Source organism: Pleurodeles waltl, chromosome 5 (assembly GCF_031143425.1).
Source record: "Pleurodeles waltl isolate 20211129_DDA chromosome 5, aPleWal1.hap1.20221129, whole genome shotgun sequence".
Classification (NCBI taxonomy): domain Eukaryota; kingdom Metazoa; phylum Chordata; class Amphibia; order Caudata; family Salamandridae; genus Pleurodeles; species Pleurodeles waltl.
The window spans coordinates 17,888,783-17,908,055 of record NC_090444.1 but is presented as its reverse complement, the minus strand read 5'-3'; the positions used below and the strand labels follow the sequence as shown (position 1 = coordinate 17,908,055).

Genomic DNA, 19,273 nt, shown 5'->3' with positions numbered 1-19,273 from the left:
GCAGGAGCATCATGGAGGGATGCAGGGAGACACACATGGGCAGGAGCATCATGGAGGGATGCAGGGAGACACACACGGGAGAAGGAGCATCATGGAGGGATGCTGCGGGGAGACACACAGGAGCAGGAGCATCATGGAGGGATGCGGGGAGACACACATGGGCAGGAGCATCATGGAGGGATGCTGCGGGGAGACACACAGGAGCAGGAGCAGGAGCATCATGGAGGGATGCGGGGAGACACACATGGGCAGGAGCATCATGGAGGGATGCTGCGGGGAGACACACAGGAGCAGGAGCATCATGGAGGGATGCGGGGAGACACACACGGGAGCAGGAGCATCATGGAGGGATGCGGGGAGACACACAGGAGCAGGAGCATCATGGAGGGATGCGGGGAGACACACATGGGCAGGAGCATCATGGAGGGATGCGGGGAGACACACACAGGCAGGAGTATCATAGAGGGATGCGGGGAGACACACACAGGCAGGAGCATCATGGAGGGATGCAGGGAGACACACACAGGCAGGAGCATCATGGAGGGATGCGGGGAGACACACACAGGCAGGAGCATCATGGAGGGATGCGGGGAGACACACACGGGAGCAGGAGCATCATGGAGGGATGCGGGAAGCCACACACACAGGCAGGAGCATCATGGAGGGATGCGGGGAGACACACACAGGCAGGAGCATCATGGAGGGATGCGGGGAGACACACACGGGAGCAGGAGCATCATGGAGGGATGCGGGAAGCCACACACACAGGCAGGAGCATCATGGAGGGATGCGGGGAGCCACACACAGGCAGGAGCATCATGGAGGGATGCGGGGAGACACACACAGGCAGGAGCATCATGGAGGGATGCGGGGAGACACACACGGGAGCAGGAGCATCATGGAGGGATGCGGGAAGCCACACACACAGGCAGGAGCATCATGGAGGGATGCAGGGAGACACACACGGGAGAAGGAGCATCATGGAGGGATGCTGCGGGGAGACACACAGGAGCAGGAGCATCATGGAGGGATGCGGGGAGACACACATGGGCAGGAGCATCATGGAGGGATGCTGCGGGGAGACACACAGGAGCAGGAGCATCATGGAGGGATGCGGGGAGACACACACACAGGCAGGAGCATCATGGAGGGATGCAGGGAGACACACACACGGGAGCAGGAGCATCAAGGAGGGCTAGGGGAGAAGAAGCAGACCAGGGAGACAGCTCATAAGTACCAGCAGGAGCTCTGCAGATGCTTTACAGCTGCTCCAGGGAGGGAGGTGCCTGGGGGCCGTCACAGAATGCCCCTTCAGCTGCACACGGGGGGTTCGTGCTGTAAGTGTCCCTCCAGGCCTCACAACTTTGTTTACAAACTTTCAATGCCGCTCACGTGCAGCACCGCCTGCTCGCTGTTCCACCTGCCTTGGGTTGTATTTGTGCACACCGTAACATAAATGATGAAAAGCAGTGAAATCCAATATTAGCCGCTCTCGAAACAAATCAAAACCGCAAAAAAGAATTTATGAGTGAAAAGGACTGTGACAGCTCTCTAAGAGATCTGTGAATGATTATTAAAGCTGGGTAATACCCTCCTAAGTAGATGAAAGCTGCGAGGTGCACCTGCACTCACCCTCTGCTCCCAGCTCTGCTGCAGCTGGGGTGCTGTGCAGAGGAAGGGGGGACTGCACATCTGCGCATGCGCACCCCTGGCGTCACGGCCCCGCATGGGTCCCAGCTATGAAACGCACCTGCGCATGCGCACGTCTCTCTGACGTCACAGCCCCGCATTGGTCCCACCGCTGAAACACCTGTGCACGTCTGTCTTTGACGTCAGCAGCTCCGCAGGGTCGCGGCTCTGAAACACACCTGCGCATGCGCACCTCCGTCTCTGACGACACAGCCTCGCAGATGCACATCTGCGCATACTCGTCCGTGTCTCTGACGTCACCAGCAGCTGTCTTGAGTTTAAACATCTGCGCACCTGTGTTTCTGACGTCAGCATCGAGGGCGCTGAGCTCTGGCCTCATCTGAGCATGCGCTCCTTCTCCTCGGCCCGAGACTGAAATTGCACATTTATTATTAGTTTTTACAGTTTTATTCAGCGCTTCACACGAGCACCAGTACTTTGATTACACGAGCTCACACGCATTCTCTCTACCCTTGGGCACTTTGAGAGATTTGCCCAGGATCACAGGGTGTTGAGCTGAGCCCGAGACTCGAACCTGGTTCCCTATACGGCCACTGTGACCGCACAGTTATGAAGCTGTGGTGCACAATCTCTCTGATACAAGCAACTAATCACGCATTGCGCCTTTCTCTTTCGTAGCATTGGCACCCATGATGTCCTACCCTATCAACTTTTAAAGTTTTATAATAGCTCCTATTTCAAGTATATTAGAGATGTAAACAATACCCCTATGTTACGCCCCTTAGAGTGTTAGCATATACATGGCCATCTCACTTCAAATAGTTCAACTAGCGTTCTTTTACAAAGTGTATATAAAACGGTGATGGGTGGAACGCTTGAATTAATCTCAGCCACTGGTAATCACTCAGGCTGTATTCTAATCCACCATTACTTAGTCCACCACGCCACCCCAGTTTGGACCCCGTTATATGCAAATCAGTCTTGATCCTGCTCCAATGGGAACAGTCTAGCCCTAACTACCAAGCCGAGCAATTACCAGTGGCTGAGATTAACTCAAGCATTCCATACATCACTTTTTGTGTACTTTTACAAAATGTGGCAAAGTAAAAATGAAATATCCCATGATTCAAATGATGGGCCAGGAGTGTTTGTAAGAACGTGCTGTGCAAATATAAACAGAAGCAAGACATGCACAAAGTTGTGCAGCTAGATTTTTGGGGAGCATGAACAGGTGCAGTGGCAACATGTTACCCTTGATGAAATAAGTAAATACCTGCATAATATGTACTGCAAAAGTTGGTACCTGAAGTGAGACTCTAAAGGGGTCATGTCTGAGTCCTTTCTAACAGGTTCCTTACCTTGGCCAGAGTAGAGTTTGACAACAGCGGCGTGTTCCTCACACTTTCCTATGAAGCAGCACCCACAACATAAAAAAGGGTGGGAGCCTAATGTTTGATTTTTTACTCCCATTTTCACCCACACCCTTTTAATGTGCAGTATGTTACGAAGTGTGTGGGCACAAAGAATCTATGTAAATACACAACTGCCTGTGCCTTTAGAATGCACATGAAAACCTGTATAATGGGGGAATAACAATACATTTGTTGAATGCTTTTGTGGGAATGCATGTGAAAACCCTTATAATGAGGGAATAACAATGCATTTGTTGAATGGCTGTGTGCAGTATTTGTTGCTTGTGCTTCAGAAATATGGTTAAATACCTGACACCTGTATCCAACCAACAGAACCCATGGTGACATAGATGAACAGTTCTTTCAGTCACTGAAATGCATTTCTGATCGGGTGTAGGAGACTGGACTGGCTTGTAGTGAGTACCAAGGGGTACTTACACCTTGCACCAGGCCCAGTTATCCCTTATTAGTATATAGGGTGTCTAGCAGCTTAGGCTGATAGATAATGGTAGCTTAGCAGAGCAGCTTAGGCTGAACTAGGAGACGAGTGAAGCTCCTACAGTACCACTAGTGTCACTTGCACAATATCATAAGAAAACACAATACACAGATATACTAAAAATAAAGGTACTTTATTTTTATGACAATATGCCAAAGTATCTCAGTGAGTACCCTCAGTATGAGGATAGCAAATATACACAAGATATATGTACACAATACCAAAAATATGCAGTATAGTCTTAGAAAACAGTGCAAACAATGTATAGTTACAATAGGATGCAATGGGGACACATAGGGATAGGGGCAACACAAACCATATACTCCAAAAGTGGAATGCGAACCACGAATGGACCCCAAACCTATGTGACCTTGTAGAGGGTCGCTGGGACTGTAAGAAAACAGTGAGGGTTAGAAAAATAGCCCACCCCAAGACCCTGAAAAGTGAGTGCAAAGTGCACTAAAGTTCCCCAAAGGACATAGAAGTCGTGATAGGGGAATTCTGCAGGAAAGACACAAACCAGCAATGCAACAACAATGGATTTCCAGTCGAGGGTACCTGTGGAACAAGGGGACCAAGTCCAAAAGTCACAAGCAAGTCGGAGATGGGCAGATGCCCAGGAAATGCCAGCTGTGGGTGCAAAGAAGCTGCTACTGGACAGTAGAAGCTGAGGATTCTGCAGGAACGACAAGGGCTAGAGACTTCCCTTTTGGAGGATGGATCCCCCACGCCGTGGAGAGTCGTGCAGAAGTGTTTTCCCGCCGAAAGACCGCCAACAAGCCTTGCTAGTTGCAAATCATGCGGTTAGGGTTTTTGGATGCTGCTGTGGCCCAGGAGGGACCAGGATGTCGCCAATTGCGTCAGGGGACAGAGGGGGCGTCAAGCAAGACAAGGAGCCCTCTCAGAAGCAGGCAGCACCCGCAGAAGTGCCGGAACAGGCACTACGAAGAGGAGTGAAACGGTGCTCATCCGAAGTTGCACAAAGGAGTCCCACGCCGCCGGAGGACAACTTAGAAAGTCGTGCAATGCAGGTTAGAGTGCCGTGGACCCAGGCTTGGCTGTGCACAAAGGATTTCCGCCGGAAGTGCACAGAGGCCGGAGTAGCTGCAAAAGACGCGTTCCCAGCAATGCAGTCTGGCGTGGGGAGGCAAGGACTTACCTCCACCAAACTTGGACTGAAGAGTCACTGGACTGTGGGAGTCACTTGGACAGAGTTGCTGGATTCAAGGGACCTCGCTCGTCGTGCTGAGAGGAGACCCAGAGGACCGGTAATGCAGTTCTTTGGTGCCTGCGGTTGCAGGGGGAAGATTCCGTCGACCCACAGGAGATTTCTTCGGAGCTTCTAGTGCAGAGAGGAGGCAGACTACCCCCACAGCATGCACCACCAGGAAAACAGTCGAGAAGGCAGCAGGATCAGTGTTACAGAGTTGCAGTAGTCGTCTTTGCTACTTTGTTGCAGTTTTGCAGGCTTCCAGCGCGGTCAGCAGTCAAATCCTTGGCAGAAGGTGAAGAGAGAGATGCAGAGGAACTCTGATGAGCTCTTGCATTCGTTATCTAAGGAATTCCCCAAAGCAGAGACCCTAAATAGCCAGAAAAGAGGGTTTGGCTACTTAGGAGAGAGGATAGGCTAGCAACACCTCAAGGAGCCTATCAGAAGGAGTCTCTGACGTCACCTGCTGGCCCTGGCCACTCAGAGCAGTCCAGTGTGCCAGCAGCACCTCTGTTTCCAAGATGGCAGAGGTCTGGAGCACACTGGAGGAGCTCTGGGCACCTCCCAGGGGAGGTGCAGGTCAGGGGAGTGGTCACTTCCCTTTCCTTTGTCCAGTTTCGCGCCAGAGCAGGGCTGAGGGGTCCCTGAACCGGTGTAGACTGGCTTATGCAAAAATGGGCACCATCTGTGCCCATGAAAGCATTTCCAGAGGCTGGGGGAGGCTACTCCTCCCCTGCCTTAACACCTTTTTCCAAAGGGAGAGGGTGTAACACCCTCTCTCTGAGGAAGTCCTTTGTTCTGCCATCCTGGGCCAAGCCTGGCTGGACCCCAGGAGGGCAGAAACCTGTCTGAGGGGTTGGCAGCAGCAGCAGCTGCAGGGAAACCCCTGAAAAGGCAGTTTGGCAGTACCAGGGTCTGTGCTACAGACCAGTGGGATCATGGGATTGTGCCAACTATGCCAGGATGGCATAGAGGGGGCAATTCCATGATCATACACATGTTACATGGCCATATTCGGAGTTACCATTGTGAAGCTACACATAGGTAGTGACCTATGTGTAGTGCACGTGTGTAACGGTGTCCCCGCACTCACAAAGTCCGGGGAATTTGCCCTGAACAATGTGGGGGCACCTTGGCTAGTGCCAGGGTGCCCACACACTAAGTAACTTTGCACCTAACCTTTACCAGGTAAAGGTTAGACATATAGGTGACTTATAAGTTACTTAAGTGCAGTGAAAATGGCTGTGAAATAATGTGTGCATTATTTCACTCAGGCTGCAGTGGCAGGCCTGTGTAAGAATTGTCAGAGCTCCCTTTGGGTGGCAACAGAAATGCTGCAGCCCATAGGGATCTCCTGGAACCCCAATACCCTGGGTACCTCAGTACCATATACTAGGGGATTATAAGGGTGTTCCAGTATGCCAATGTAAATTGGTGAAATTGGTCACTAGCCTGTTAGTGACAATTTGTACAGAGAGAGCATAACCACTGAGGTTCTGGTTAGGAGAGCCTCAGTGAGACAGTTAGGCATCACACAGGGAACACATACATATAGGCCACAAACTTATGAGCACTGGGGTCCTGGTTAGCAGGGTCCCAGAGACACAGAACAAACATACTGAAAACATAGGGTTTTCACTATGAGCACTGGGCCCTGGCTAGCAGGATCCCAGTGAGACAGTGAAAATACCCTGGCATACACTCACAAACAGGCCAAAAGTGGGGGTAACAAGGCTAGAAAGAGGCTACTTTCTCACATTGGGGCAAAAATAACCTGCGTGTGTGCTCTGTGTGCTGTCCAGGACATTGTATCCGACCAACAGGGACAGAACAAGCACTATCTAATATTTTTCTGAAAGCAGTGTAGGATCAGTCCCGATGGAAGCCTGGGACCCTTACTGGACGAAATACATAGGCCCTCATTCTGACCTTGGCGGGCGGCGGAGGCCGCCCGCCAAAGTCCCGCCGTCAGGTTACCGTTCCGCGGTCGAAAGACCGCGGCGGTAATTCTGACTTTCCCGCTGGGCTGGCGGGCGGTCGCCTTCAGACCGCCCGCCAGCCCAGCGGGAAAGAGGCTTCCACAATGAAGCCGGCTTGGAATCGAGCCGGCGGAGTGGAAGCTGTGCGCCGGGTGCAGTTGCACCCGTCGCGTATTTCACTGTCTGCGCAGCAGACAGTGAAATACATTTAGGGGCCCTCTTACGGGGGCCCCTGCAATGCCCATGCCAGTGGCATGGGCACTGCAGGGGCCCCCAGGGGCCCCGCGACCCCCCCCTACCGCCATCCGGATCCCGGCGGTCGGACCGCCGGGATCTGGATGGCGGTAGGGGGGGTCGGAATCCCCTCGGCGGCGTAGCAAGCTGCGCCGCCTTGGAGGATTCAATGGGGCGGCGGTACACTGGCGGGAGCCCGCCAGGGGTGCCGGTCCGACCGCGGCTTTACCGCCGCGGTCGGAATCCCCATTGGAGCACCGCCGGCCTGTCGGCGGTGCTCCCGCGGTCCTCCGCCCTGGCGGTCTTTGACCGCCAGGGTCAGAATGACCGCCATAGTCTGAAACATGTTGGCGACTTTTAGGAGAGGGTTGGGACACTAACTTCCACACACACCACATCTATAGGTGTTCACTATAGTGAGGGCACCCAATATTAAAGGAAAGCTGTGGTGTCCCTGAAGCATTTTTATTCTAAAAACACTGTTAGGTACTATCAAAACTGCTCGCTGGAATATGCTTGAGCCATCTTGGTTTATAGGGACTAGGATGACAACCGATGATGAAGCATTCCACTAATAGCCTGGGCTAGGTCGAAAAAAACAACTAAGTAGAGTGTTCTCTTGGGTTCAATTTTGAAGATTAATAACAAAATGGAGAGAGATGGTTGGCAGTGCTATTTGGTGCATTGGAGGGTGAAGGATGGGTTCTGTTGTAAAGGGGACACATGCCATTTTGTCTTACATGGATTCATCCTTCAGCTGTTGCTTAAGGAGCTGTATACCTGCTCTGAAGCACCTACAAGCCTGCCTGCCTGCCTGCCTGCCTGGCTGCAGGAAGAGACACTGTTAGGAAGGAGTGAGATGTAGAGCATCCTTGATGGCTGCATGACACCCAGAGGATGCAGACTGTTGGAGAGCGATCGGACAGAACTGGGGCACCAGAGAATTTCCCAGACTCCTCCAACAGTTCCAGGTGAGAACCAGGACTCAGAGACAGTGCAATTGCAGAAGCCAGGTGGTGGCTGTAATTGTGTGTTGCTATCTGGGCCCTGTCTGAGCTGCAGCCACTCAATCTTTATCCGCCCGCTTAGGGCTACAACTGCTGAATTCATGACTGGCCCCTGTGGGGCAGCAACTGTGGCATTCATCATCAACCTGTGCAGGGATGCACTACTGAATTTGTTACTAACCCATGCACTGCTGTAACTGCTAGGCGCTGCACGCAGCATCAGGGGTTTTGCCCACTACAAGGACCATGAAGGATGACAAACACCAACCACCCAGACAAGCTGGCACCACCTAAGGACTGCTGTTCTGAGCAGCCACGAAGAAGGATCTGAAGTGCTGCACCACCAAGCCTGTCCCGGAGCCAGGTACAAAGGTACTCCAGATCTGCCTACTAATTGGCCCAAAAGTGACCTTCAGAGGACTGATATACCTCTGTAAGGGTAAGAGACCTGAGACTTAGTGCACTGGGGGCAAATGAACTAGATTGACGCTACTCATGTTGACTCATAGAGCTAAACAGGGGCTACCCCAGAACCATGGCAAAATCTTGGGGGCACTAGGGACAGCTAGGGAGTGGGGAGCGCACAGCACCTGCCGAAGTAGCGCCCAAAAACACTAGGTTGTGTTTTTGCTTTTAGCAGTGTTTAGTATTAATTTCTTCTACATAATTGAAGTCCTTTGTTTGTTGGAAAAGAAAAGCACAGGCATGGACATTCGCCTTCCAGGGTTGTTGACTGATTGCTGAGCTTGAGCACCCCCATGCATCTCCCTGAGAAGCCTGTGACTCTCACCCTCTGTAGGAAAGTACCATCTTGCCTGGCATGTTACCCCCATATTTCACTGTATATATGTTGTTTTAGTCTATGTGTCACTGGGACCCTGCCAGCCAGGGCCCCAGTGCTCATAAGTGTGCCTGAAAGTGTTACCTGTGTTATGACTAACTGTCTCACTGAGGCTCTGCTAACCAGAACCTCAGTGGTTATGCTCTCTCATTTCTTTCCAAATAGTCACTAACAGGCTAGTGACCAATTTCACCAATTCACATTGGCATACTGGAACACCCTTATAATTCCCTAGTATATGGTACTGAGGTACCCAGGGTATTGGGGTTCCAGGAGATCCCTATGGGCTGCAGCATTTCTTTTGCCACCCACAGGGAGCTCTGACAATTCTTACACAGGCCTGCCAGTGCAGCCCGAGTGAAATAACGTCCACGTTATTTCACAGCCATTTACCACTGCACTTAAGTAACTTATAAGTCACCTATATGTCTAACCTTCACCCGGTGAAGGTTGGGTGCAAAGTTACTTAGTGTGTGGGCACCCTGGCACTAGCCAAGGTGCCCCCACATCGTTCAGGGCAAATTCCCCAGACTTTGTGAGCGCGGGAACACCATTACACATGTGCACTATACATAGGTATAGCGTCACAATGGTAACTCCGAACATAGCCATGTAACATGTCTAAGATCATGGAATTATCACCCCAATACCATTCTGGTATTGAGGGGACAATTCCATGATCCCCCGGGTCTCTAGCTCAGTACCCGGGTACTGGCAAACTGCCTTTCCGGGGTCTCCACTGCAGTTGCTGCTGCTGCCAGCCCCTCAGACGGGTTTCTGCCCTCCTGGGGTCCAGGCAGCCCTGGCCCAGGAAGGCAGAACAAAGGACTTCCTCTGAGAGAGGGTGTAACACCCTCTCCCTTTGGAAATAGGTGTGAGGGCTGGGGAGGAGTAGCCTCCCCCAGCCTCTGGAAATGCTTTGATGGGCAGAGATGGTGCTCATCTCTGCATAAGCCAGTCCACACCGGTTCAGGGATCCCCCAGCCCTGCTCTGGTGCGAAACTGGACAAAGGAAAGGGGAGTGGCCACTCCCCTGACTTGCACCTCCCAGGGGAGGTCCCCAGAGCTCCTCCAGTGTGTCCCAGACCTCTGCCATCTTGGAAACAGAGGTGTTGGGGGCACACTGGACTGCTCTGAGTGGCCAGTGCCAGCAGGTGATGTCGGAGGCTCCTTCTGATAAGCTCTTACCTCTCTTGGTAGCCAATCCTCCTTCCTAGGTAGCCAAACCTCCTTTTCTGGCTATTTAGGGTCTCTGCTTTGGGGAATTCTTTAGATAACGACTGCAAGAGCTCATCAGAGTTCCTCTGCATCTCCCTCTTCACCTTCTACCAAAGGATCGATCGCTGACTGCTCAGGATGCCTGCAAAACCGCAACAAAGTAGCAAGACGACTACTAGCAACATTGTAGCGCCTCATCCTTCCGGCTTTCTCGACTGTTTCCAGGTGGTGCATGCTCTGGGGGGGTAGCCTGCCTTCACCCTGCACCAGAAGCTCCGAAGAAATCTCCTGTGGGTCGACAGAATCTTCCCCCTGCTAACGCAGGCAAAAAAAAGACTGCAACACTGGTCCTCTGGGTCCCCTCTCATCCTAACGAGCGTGGTTCCTGGAACTCAGCAACTCTGTCCAAGTGACTCCCACAGTCCAGTGACTCTTCAGTCCAAGTTTGGTGGAGGTAAGTCCTTGCCTCCCCACCCTAGACTGCTGGGTACCGCGTGATTTGCAGCTGCTTCTGTGTACTCTTCCAGGATTTCCTTCGTGCACAGCCAAGCCTGGGTCCCTGACACTCCTTCCTGCAGTGCACAACCTTCTGAGTTATCCTCCGGCGTCGTGGGACTCCCTTTTGTGAATTCGCATGGACTCCGGTTCACTCTTCTTCCAAGTGCCTGTAAGGGTACTTCTGCGGGTGCTGCCTGCTTCTGTGAGGGCTCCCTGACTTGCTGGGCGCCCCCTCTGTCTCCTCCTCCAAGTGGCGACATCCTGGTCCCTCCTGGGCCACAGCAGCACCCAAAAACCTCTACCGCGACCCTTGCAGCTAGCAAGGCTTGTTTGCCGTCTTTCTCCGTGGGAACAACTCTGCAAGCTTCATCGCGACGTGGGACATTCATCTTCCAAAGGGGAAGTCCCTAGTCCGTTTCCTTCTTGCAGAACTCCAAGCTTCTTCCACCCGGTGGCAGCTTCCTTGCACCCTCAGCTGGCATTTCCTGGGCTCCTGCCCACTCTCGACACTGTCGCGACTATTGGACTTGGTCCCCTTGTCTTACAGGTACTCAGGTCCAGAAATCCACTGTTGTTGCAATGCTGATGTTTGTTCTTCCTGCAGAATCCCCCCCTATCGCGACTTCTGTGCTCTCTGGGGGTAGTAGGTGCACTTTACACCTACCTTTCAGGGTCTTGGGGTGGGCTATTTTTCTAACCCTCACTGTTTTCTTACAGTCCCAGCGACCCTCTACAAGCTCACATAGGTCTGGGGTCAATTCGTGGTTCGCATTCCACTTTTGGAGTATATGGTTTGTGTTGCCCCTATACCTATGTGTTCCTATTGCAATCTATTGTAATTCTACACTGCTTGCATTATTTATCTTGCTATTACTTACCTAATTTTGGTTTGTGTACATATATCTTGTGTATATAACTTATCCTCATACTGAGGGTACTCACTGATATGCTTTTGGCATATTGTCATAAAAATAAAGTACCTTTATTTTTAGTAATTCTGTGTATTGTGTTTTCTTATGATATTGTACATATGACACCAGTGGTATGGTAGGAGCTTTACATGTCTCCTAGTTCAGCCTAAGCTGCTTTGCCATAGCTACCTTCTATCAGTCTAAGGTGCTAGAAACACCTCTTCTACACTAATAAGGGATAACTGGACCTGGCACAGGGTGTAAGTACCTCTGGTACCCACTACAAGCCAGGTCAGCCTCCTACACCCTCACTATCCAGAGAGCTAAATCAAAAGGGATGTACTTGGCCCAATTTACAGAGCCATAGTGTAACGAGTCCCATGGCATACGACCTCAGCTCACATGGCTGGGGCCCAGTAGCCCCTTCTTGCCCCGTGGCCTCTGGAACAAGGGCTGACAGCAGTAATGAAGAAGTTTTAGGAGCAACACAAAACTTATCTCACCATCTACCAGGCACCATTTGTCCCCTGTCCACCCTCCCACTAAGGATCCCATTCCTCTGAAGGAGGATACCACCCCCAGGGTAGAGCCTGTGCCACAGGAGCCTAAATCTGCCACTGTACCCCTCTGTGAGGAACCTAAGACAGAACAGCAAACCTGCCATGTCTTACAAAACCTAGAGCAGCCCCCCAGATCACCCAGAGAAACTTTAGTGCAGCATTCCTGCACCACTCCTAACACCTTAGGACAGAAAACCTTTCAGCCTGCGTGAAACGGGTGCATGCACCCATTTTCACTACAGGTCACTACACCAGGTCACTTATAAGTCACTCCTATAGCAGGCCCTCCAGCCCTGAGAGCAGGGTGCAGAGTACCTGTGTGTGAGAGCACCCCTGCACTAGCAGAGGTGCCCCCACAACCTCCAGGAATATTTTCCTGGACTTCATGAATGCAGAACGCAATTTTATACGTGTACTGGACATAGGTCACTACCAATGTCCAGATACATAATGGAACTCCGAACATAGGCATGTTTGGTATCAAACATGTTGGAATCATACCCCAAGGGTTTTGCAAGCATTGGTTGTATAATTCCATGCACTCTGAGGGCTCCTTAGGTGACCCCCAGTATTGCCATTCCAGCCTTCTGAGGTTTTCCATGCAGCCCCAGATGCTGCCACCTCTCAGACAGGTTTCTGCCCTCCTGTTGCTTGAGAAGCTCAAGCCCAGGAACGCAGAACAAAGGATTTCCTCTGGGAGAGGGGTGTTACACCCTCTCCCTTTGGAAATAGGTTTTACAGGCTTGGGAGGGGTAGCCTCCCCAAGCAAGTGGAAATGCAAGACTCCAGCAGGAATCCTCTGCATCCTTTACTTCACCTTCTCACCGAAGAAACTGCATCTGGACCCTTGAGGGACTCTACAAACCGCAACAAAGAAGCAAAGACAGCTTCTGCCAGCAACCGCAACTGTTTCTTGGTTGTGCATCCCCAGAGGACAGTCTGACTTTAGCCTGCACCAGAAGAACGAAGAACTCTTCCTTGGAGTGAAGGAGTCACTCCCCTGCTTCAGCAGGCACCTCTCTGCAATGACGACTGGCGGCGTGGGTCCCCTCTCCTGACGAGTTCCGTGGATCCAGCATCAGGGGTGGTGGACCGAAGTGGTCCAGACGGTCCCTATGTATAACTGTCCAACTTTGGTGGAGTTAAGAGCTTGCCTTCCCTTGCAAGACAGTATCCCCTTGCACTGCATGTTTTGCAGTTGCCAAGGCTTGTTGGCATCCTCCGACGAAGTTCTTTGTGCACCGTGCAGCTCCGGCCCCAGCACTCTCTCTTGTGACGCACAGCTTCCAGCGTGGTTCTCCAGCGGCTTGGTACCCTTTGTTTTAGTGCTGTCTGGGCCTCCTTTGGGACCTTCTTTGTCCCCGTCCTGTGGAACCCTTGTGCATGCTGCCTGGACTTTGGAGGGCTCTCTGAGTTGCTGAGAGCCCCCTCTGACTCACTGCTGGTAGAGTCCACCAGGTCCCTCTTGGTCACGGGCAGCGCCACTTTCCCCTAACCGCAAGCTTTGCGTGTGCCAAGGCTTGTTGGCAGAATCCAGCGAAGCAAACTAGATTGCAAGCTTCCATCTGGCGTGGGACATCATCTGCACCAACCAGGAACCCGCATCCGTCTTCTTGGGTGAAGTATTGACTGTTGTTCTTCACTGGTGGTTCTTCTTTTCCGCCTTCATCCGGGTTAGCAGGGCCTCCTGCTCTCCCTGGACTCTTCTGTGCCTCTTGGACTTGGTCCCCTTCTTCCACAGGTCTTCAGGTCCAGGAATCCACTGTTGGTGTTTCGTAGTCTCTTCTGGTTCTTGCATATTCTTCTTTCTTGTGTTCTTGTGTGTTCTAGGAAAGTTACTGTGATTTACTCCTGCTTTCCTGGGCTCTGGGGTGGGTTCTATTACTTACCTTTGTTTTTTTCTCATACTCCCAGTGCCCCTCTACACACTACACTTGCCCAGGTGGGAAACCGACATTCGCATTCCACTTTCTTAGTATATGTTTGTGTTCCTCCAGGCTCATTTCTAACTAATGTGATTTTCACTATTTGCACTGTTTCTAACTGTTTTCATGCATATTTCTGCATACTAGTGTACATAATCTGTGTATAACTTACCTCCTAAGGGAGTATAATCTCTATGGTATGTTTGTCATTTGTGTCACCAAAATAAAGTACCTTTGTTAAAGGGATTTTTAAGCACAAGCCGTCGTTTTGTCCTCAGTCACAGCCTGCTGCTGTGTGTTTATTTCTGCTGTGCTCAAATGAGAGCCTGGTGTTATGCAGAGCGTTTAATCACATGAAAGCAATTGGCACTTTTTAAATGCATTACATAGCGCAGAAACAATGACATGCTCACATATGGAAGTGGCTAAAATGCAAAGTTGAAAGAGTTCCTGTGTTCCAGGGACCACGCTCGTCAGGATGAGAGGGGACCCGGAGGACCGGTGATGCAGTTTTTTGGTGCCTGCGTTAGCAGGGGGAAGATTCCGTCGACCCACGGGAGAATTGCTTCTTGGCTTCCAGTGCAGGGTGAAGGCAGACAGCCCCCAGAGCATGCACCACCAGGAAACAGTTGAGAAAGCCAGCAGGATGAGGCGCTACAATGTTGCTAGTAGTTGTCTTGCTACTTTGTTGCGGTTTTGCAGGCGTCCTGAGCAGTCAGCGATCGATCCTTTGGCAGAAGGTGAAGAGGGAGATGCAGAGGAACTCTGGTGAGCTCTTGCATCCGTTATCTGGTGAGATCCCCAAAGCAGAGACCCTAAATAGCCAGAAAAGGAGGTTTGGTTACCTAGGAAGGAGGATTGGCTACCAAGAGAGGTAAGAGCCTATCAGAAGGAGCCTCTGACGTCACCTGCTGGCACTGACCACTCAGAGCAGTCCAGTGTGCCACAAACTCCTCTGTTTCCAAGATGGCAGAGGTCTGGGACACACTGGAGGAGCTCTGGGCAACTCCCCTGGGAGGTGCAGGTCAGAGGAGTGGTCACTCCCCTTTCCTTTGTCCAGTTTCGCGCCAGAGCAGGGCTGGAGGATCCCTGAACTGGTGTAGACTGGCTTATGCAGAGATGGGCATAATCTGTGCCCATCAAAGCATTTCCAGAGGCTGGGAGAGGCTACTCCTCCCCAGCCTTCACACCTATTTCCAAAGGGAGAGGGTGTTACACCCTTTCTCAGAGGAAGTCCTTTGTTCTGCATTCCTGGGCCGGGGCTGCCTGGACCCCAGGAGAGCAGAAACCTGTCTGAGGGGTTGGCAGCAGCAGCAGCTGCAGTGGAGACCCCGGAAAGGCAGTTTAGCAGTACCCGGGTTCTGTGCTAGAGACCCAGGGGATCATGGAATTGTCCCCCGAATGCCAGAATGGCATTGGGGTGACAATTCCATGATCTTAGACATGATACATGGCCATGTTCGAAGTTACCATTGTGACGCTGTACATAAGTGACCTATGTACAGTGCACGCATGTAATGGTGTCCCCTTGGCTAGTGCCAGGGTGCCCTCACACTAAGTAACTTTGCACCCAACCTTCACCAGGTGAAGGTTAGACATATAGGTGACTTATAAGTTACTTAAGAGCAGTGGTAAATGGCTGTGAAATACCGTGGACGTTATTTCACTCAGGCTGCACTGGCAGGCCTGTGTAAGAATTGTCAGAGCTCCCTATGGGTGGCAAAAGAAATGCTGCAGCCCATAGGGATATCCTGGACCCCCAATACCTTGGGTACCTCAGTACCATATACTAGGGAATTATATGGGTGTACCAGTATGCCAATGTGAATTGGTAAATTTAGTCACTAGCCTGTTAGTGACAAATTTGGAAAGCAGAGAGAGCATAAACACTGAGGTTCTGGTTAGCAGAGCCTCAGTGAGACAGTTAGGCATCACACAGGGAACACATACAGGGCACATAATTATGAGTACTGGGGCCCTGCCTGGCAGGGTCCCAGTGACACACAGACTAAAACAACATATATACAGTGAAATATGGGGGTAACATGCCAGGCAAGATGGTACTTTCCTACATCCGCCCACCTCAGATCCCTACACTGGCTGCCCATCAAGAAAAGGATCATCTTCAAAATCCTGGTCCATGCTCACAAAGCCTTCCACGACACCGGACCAGCCTACCTCAACGAACGAATCAACTTCCACAAACCAACTCAACAGCTCCGCTTCGCCGACCTCGCCCTCACTACAGTCCCCCACATCCAACGCACCACCTCCGGCGGCAGATCCTTCTCCCACCTCGCCGCCAAAACCTGGAACTCCCTCCCCACCAACTTACGCAAGACCTCCTAACCTTCAGAAAGCACCTTTAAACATGGCATTTTGAGCAGTAACGACCTCCCACCTCCCCCCCCCCCACAGCGCCGTGAGACCCTACCGGGTGAGTAGTGCACTTAAGAAATTGGTTTGATTGATTGATTGACCCAAATGTGAACCAAACTACACCTATGGGCTGACTACTGCCAGTAGTACCACCACTACGACTACTACTAGGGGCACTAGGAGTGGAAGTGAAGGTAGTAGTGGTGGAAGGCTCAGGGCCTTTACCAGGACAGAAGCTGTCCCCTGGCCCATGGCCTTTATTTCTTTACACATAGCATCAAGGCTTTTTACCATGTACAGAGGAGGAAGAAGTTTTAGTCCCACCCCCAGAGGAGTTTTGTGGACCTGATGAGGAGTCTTTACTTTCATCTTTGTCCCCATCCTTGTCCTGACACTTACCTGTTAAGCTTTTCTGCTCACTCTTGTTCTCACTCATTTGTCTGCCTTCTTTCCCAGTTCTTAGGGAGAGGTCAGATCTGAGTCTGTCAAGTACTGGTGCAACAAATCAGACACACAATTATTGAGAATATGCTCTCTCAGAATAAGATTATACAAGCCTTCAAAGTCACTGACTTTGCTACCATGTAACCAGCCCTACAAAGCTTTTACAGAGCAGTCCACAAAATCAATCCAATCTTGGGAGGACTCTTTCTTGGTCTCTCTGAACTTGATCCTATACTGTTCAGTAGTGAGAACAAATCCTTCTAGCAGAGCAGATTTAAAAACGGTGTAGTTATCAGCATCTTCTTCTCTTACAGTAAGGAGTCTATCCCTCCTCTTGACAGAAGGAGAGCCAAACAATAGCAGCCCACTGTCTCTCGGGGACCTTCTGAACTTTACAGGCCCTCTCCAGAGCAGCAAACCACTTCTGGATGTCATCCTCCACCTTGTGTGGGGGAACAACCTTGTTAAGATTTCCGGAATCAAGAGTCCTCCCCAACCGTAGGTTCCTTGAAACCAAAGCTGCTGCCACCATGGGGTGCTAATCCCAATCCCTGCCTCTCTCTCTCTACTACCAAGACCTCCCTATCTAGGGCTAGCTGTTGCTGTTGCAACCTCAGCGTGGCCTCCTGCAGCTTTCCTGAGCTCCCAGTCTAGAGAATCCTCTGCTGGAGTTGAGCAGTTTGTCCCCTCAGATCCTGAGGTGACAATGTGAGTGGCAGGATAAGGATCTGTCCCTAGGCTTACTAACCCTCTGAACTAGTCCCCTGGGTACAAAGGGAGGCCTAATAACATGGCCACCTTTGGCCCTACTTGTAGTGGTCCAAGCTACACTAGGGGGTTTACTAAAGGTTCCTGTGATCCTCTGAGGGATCCTTCTGACCCCCCCTCAGTGTCCAGATCCTCTCTTGCTAACACTGGGGAAGGGGGGGTTAGAATCTACATCCTCCTCCTGCCTACCAGCTTGATCCTGGTCATCCTGGAGGAAGGAGCAGACTCTCATTAGGGTTCCTATCTTCAGTTTCTTACTTTTACACCCTTTCCTTAGTTCCTGAAAGATGAGGTCCTCATAGGTCCACCCCGCAACAGCCACATCTCCGCACACCCGAGACACCTGCATTGGCTCCCAGTCAGCAAAAGGATCACCTTCCGTCTTCTCACCCACGCACACAAAGCCCTCCACAACAAGGGACCGGAATACCTCAACAGACGCCTCAGCTTCTACGTCCCCACCCGCCCCCTCCGCTCCGCTGGCCTCGCACTTGCTGCCGTCCCTCGCACCCGCCGCTCCACGGCGGGTGGGAGATCTTTCTCCTTCCTGGCGGCCAAGACCTGGAACTCCCTCCCCACCAGCCTCAGGACCACCCAGGACCACTCCGCTTTCCGGAGACTCCTAAAGACTTGGCTGTTCGAGCAGCGATAACCCCCCCTTTCCCCCCTAGCGCCTTGAGACCCGCACGGGTGAGTAGCGCGCTTTATAAATGTTAATGATTTGATTTGATTTGATTCATAGTGAGAACCCATGTTCTGAGATGTGCTAGGTACTGAAGACATGTTAGAGTGGTGTAGTGTGTGCCTAACCTCCCTAACTTCTAGTCTCTCTTAGAGAAGTTTGGAAAAAGGGCTATACCTAGAACCCTCTCTTACCTAAACCCTAGAGGCTATGTCCTGAAACTTGATGTATGTGTATATCCCTAGCTAGTAAGTGGTCTTTCCTGCGGAATGTACCAAGTGACAGAGTGTTAAGGCAATTGCAAGTGCTTATCCCACCGCTGCAGCACCAATGTAGCAAGCTGGCCTGGTGTTTGGTCGGTACCTAAGGTATTTACACCTTATACCAGGTCCAGGTATCCCCTCTTAGTGAAGTTTAGGCAGTGTCTAGAAGCCAGGCTCTCTAGAGGGAGCTGTGGATGAGCAGCCAAGGCTTATCTAGGAAACATGCAAAGCTCATGCAATACCACTGTACTCACACAGCACTTACATACATGAAAGAAAGCACTCAGTTGTACAAAACTAAAGGTACTTTATTTTTGGAGCAATTCACCACAAAATACTAGAAATGTAACCCACCCTTAGGAGGTAAGTAATACACTAAATATATACGCTAGTAATCAGAAACAGGTATAGAAAAGGATAGAAAACAGTGCAAATAGCAATAACCAATAGTGACCATGGGGGAGCGCAAACCATATACTAAAAAAATAGAATGCAAATAAGGTACCCCCACCTAGGTAAGTACCATGTGTAGAGGGGAGCTGGGAGCACTAGAAAACCACAGAGGTAAGTAACACAGTACCTCCCAGCGACCTGGAATGCAGGAGTAAAACACAGGATTTTCTTCCAAACCACCCAAAAGGAGGAAATAGAAGAAAGGAAGACACACAGGCAAGTTACAAGAAAACCAGTGGTGGATTCCTGAAGTAAAAAGACCTGTGGAGAGAGGGGACCAAGTCCAAGGGTCACAGTGGAGTCCAGCAGGAGTTGGAGCTATTACCTACCCAGCTGTGGA

At 51.2% G+C, this 19,273-nt stretch overlaps 1 protein-coding gene and 1 long non-coding RNA gene across 2 annotated transcripts in view; both read right to left on the bottom strand.

Moving 5' to 3' along the window:
- Nucleotides 1-1,887, bottom strand: part of LOC138295301 (uncharacterized) — a 33,577-nt gene extending 31,690 nt beyond the window's left edge. Inside the window, exon 1 of the long non-coding RNA XR_011203568.1 lies at nucleotides 1,751-1,887. This is a non-coding gene — a long non-coding RNA (uncharacterized lncRNA). The remainder of the gene's footprint in view (nucleotides 1-1,750) is intronic.
- Nucleotides 1-19,273, bottom strand: part of LOC138296932 (zinc finger protein 585A-like) — a 166,544-nt gene that overhangs the window by 126,633 nt on the left and 20,638 nt on the right. The gene's annotated exons all lie outside the window — the stretch shown is intronic.